Raw genomic sequence first — 3,753 nt, 5'->3', positions numbered from 1 at the left:
AACATTGTTCAAATTTCACTAATGGTTACTGCCATATTTAATAATTAATAACAACTTGTATATTTACTTTTAAATTTGTATTATAAAAAAAAAAAAAAAAAAATTCTTCGATCAATAAAAACACGTCTGTTCACCGTAAAAGTAAATGCGGAATTAAAATTCAAAAAATAGGTAAGTTTATTCAGTTGGAAATAATTGTTTACATTATTAACCAAATAAATGCGAAGAACTTTTTCTCTTAATCATCTCTTGAATCAAATGGTCACACTTATCACCTTAATGATACAAGTCAATCCACTGTTAAACATCAAAACCACTTGCTGACCACTCACTCTCATTTATAGTCTTCTACAGCTTGTTGTCCGGACAACATTCTTGTCGCAGTTTTACAGATGTGTTCTCCGGAAAGTTCTTCATTGGTCACTATACTATTTAACAAGTGTTTAAATAAATCTAGTTTTCATGTCTTGCAAGAAACGTTTGTTTACTAGAAACTTTTACTATTGCTTGTGTTCGCCACAATCAATTTTTTTTTAAATATTTCTTTTTCTTTTTTGATATAGATTTATTTATATAGATTTATTTATTAAAGTTTAAATTATTGTTAAAGGATCAAAGTCTTATATACACTTTTTTCTTCACTTTAGTTATAAATTAAACTTCACTTTACTTATAATTTAATAAAACAACAGCTGGAACATTGAATCGTCACTTTGAAATTTTTCTTATCTGAATAAAGTGCTGCTTTGAACTTTCTTCTTTTGTTTGCATTGACAAATTACGATTTGAATCGGGCTAAGCATACACCACTTTTTTTTTTACTGGGGTTTAAACTTCTTCAACATCTCAGTTGCCAAGCATATGTTCATTCTCTAAATTTTTGCTTGCTCTTGCTGTTTCTTTTTCTCTTTTACTTCCGTCAGAATAGGTACAACTTGATCTGACGTCACAATAGATGCTGATTGAAGTTCTTACGCTAAAGTGCAAACTTTATAAAAGAAAAGTATAGATTAATACAATAAAGAAAGCATATTTGAAAGACCATATTACTAAGTTTATAATATCGGATAAATAGTAAGATAAAATTAAAAAAATGACCATGACTAGCCTACATCTTTTTTGGTCGAAGAAAACCATTTATGGCTAATCATGACAAGACGAATATTGGACCTTTTTAGTTTGAAAGCTACCATTGGCAAAGGAGACATCATTTTTGTTGTTGAATTATCAGAAGAAGAAGAATGGCAATTAACTCCACTAATATAGGTTTTGGGAGAACTTGGATTTATGGATGTACTGGTTTGTGTCTCCATATGCCTATTTCGTACAAACGTTTTTTTTTAGGTGGCGATTACTAGCAAGGGGGTTATTTTGCTTCCAGTGATCGCTACCACCACCCTACCCCCACACTATCAAATTAAGCAACTTGTTCTATGTTTATAAGGTAATCCTGCATCCGAATAACAACCCGGGAAAGAAAAAAAAGCAATTGATGATAAATAATATGTTCTTTGTGTGATTATCCAAAAGCTTATCTATAACTTGTCATAAAACATTAGGGATTTAAAGGCAAAATTTTTTTACCAATAAATCTCGCACCTTTATTTTTAAATCTAACATCGTCAAACTTTTGTCAGTTATTAGGAAAACATCAGAGTTTATTTAGATACAATTTAAAAATTTTCCAAAAATTAGTTTTTGCTCTGCATTTTTTTTAGTGACCAAGTGGCGAAGACTAGATCGCATGGCGAAAACTGGGTGTTTTACCCTTAACAAACCAGGTTGTTCGAACGTTTGTCTTTTAAAGTTGATAAACATGCATTACAAGGTATGTCTTTGAATAAATCTTACACAAATAAGGTTTTATTTCTACATTTATTTTTTATGTATATGATGTTGTGATGTGTTATTTACTATGTGTTTATATGTGTTAAGGTTATATGGGTTAATATTTTGTAAGTGTTAATGTGTCATAATTGTGTAAATATCTTTTATATATGAAGTGTTTCTATGTTTGTTATCTGTAATAATATTACGTCTTTATAGTTTGTAAGTGGTTATTATGTTGTTTCCATGCTTTCAAAGTGTTGTGACTTGGCATTGTTGAAAGTAATAGTGTTTTCCTAGCCAGCTAAGCAGTGTACTGTAGCGTGTCCCAAAAAAAAAAATACCTCTCAAGCTTTTCCCATTCTCTAAGGTCTAAATGGGCTAAAAATACCACACAAAATTTTTTTGTCCCAGTAAAAGTGATATCTGTAAAATATCATTTTTTTTTTAAAATACAATTTTTTAGAAAAAAATCATGTATTTTAGAAATACTTTTGAAAATATATATTTCCAGTTTAAAAAATTAAATATTTTTGAGTTGTTTCTTTGTTAGGTCCTTCTTTAGCTTTTTGCTGTTGTCTCTGGCAACCAGCATGAGATTCTGTTTCATGTTGTCCAACCTGTAGCCTCCAACAAAGTCCTGGATTAGTCGGATATTCCTTTCAGCGCAGTCATTGACACATTTAATAGACTTCAAAAACCTTTTAAATATATCAAATGTCTTACTGGCATCTCCGCTGATCCACTTCTCCACCTCTTCAAAAGGGATCTCACATACCTTAAACGAAATCTAGCTCTGGGAACCTACCAGCTCAGTAAGCTCTGTTGACCTGCTAATAACCGGTAGCTTTGGTTTCCCCATATGAAACTGGTCAGGGACATTACACTTGACGAACTTCTCCAACATTTTCTTCTTCACCTCGTCATCGATATCACCGTCAGCTAGGGACAAAATAACTAAATCTTCTGTTAAATACCAAGCATGTCGCTGCATGCTGGAAAGAAGGGCCTATTTTGGGTAGTGGTCCTTTATGTCAAACGATGACTTAAAGGCAGCCAAGTTAACTTGTCCACCATACAGGATTTTAAGAACTAGGGCCCATAACATACAGAAACAAAGAATGCCGCTGTCTTTACCATCTTCTTCTCTTCCTCATTCATCACCTGAGCTACCTTCTCAGTTATCCTCACGGTCAGCAGCTATAAAACATCCACCATGAACCTTTAGAATAAAGTATTATTATTATTAAATATGTAAGAAAAACTTGAAAATGTACTGTCCCCTAAACACAAAAATTATTAATAAAATACTATAAATTATTGATATTGATACTATACCTGGCTTCATAGCAGGCTCCAGGTTGATAAAAATGAAATCCTGACACATTTCTTCCCAAATAGAAGACAACTAGCTTACAAAGTTTCTTGTAGTCCTCTCTGTTAAATGTCTCTATGGTCAGTGCTCTCTTGCCAAACTCCAGGGCCTCCCTTGCAATATTGTACAAGGATGATCCAACCTGTAGCTCATTCCAATTAAACCTAATGATCTCCTCCATCTTGTATACCTCCTCCTTGATGTCAAGCCAGGTTTTCTGCAGTCTTACATAGAGTGCTCTCCTTGGCCCCTTTGTTTTCTCACCAGTAAGAGCCTCCATAAAATGAGAGATGTGTAACTCCAGCATGTGTCGCCCGCATAGAAACCAGAGTAAAGGAATGTTGTGGATGTTTGTGAGGATGGTAATAGACCCAACAAATACTCCAGTGTTGGTAGCAGTGGTGTCACAGCGTATGGCAAAGATCTGATCAACAATATCGTAATATTCTAGGAGATTTAAGATTACATCTGCCTGGTCATTTCCCTTGGAACTTTCAGCTTGAACTACTCCTAGGAGAATGCCATTTGTGTCATCGATATTAGGAGATGTA

The sequence above is a fragment of the Hydra vulgaris genome, chromosome 06, assembly GCF_038396675.1.
Source record: "Hydra vulgaris chromosome 06, alternate assembly HydraT2T_AEP".
Classification (NCBI taxonomy): domain Eukaryota; kingdom Metazoa; phylum Cnidaria; class Hydrozoa; order Anthoathecata; family Hydridae; genus Hydra; species Hydra vulgaris.
Note: the sequence above shows the minus strand (reverse complement) of the source record.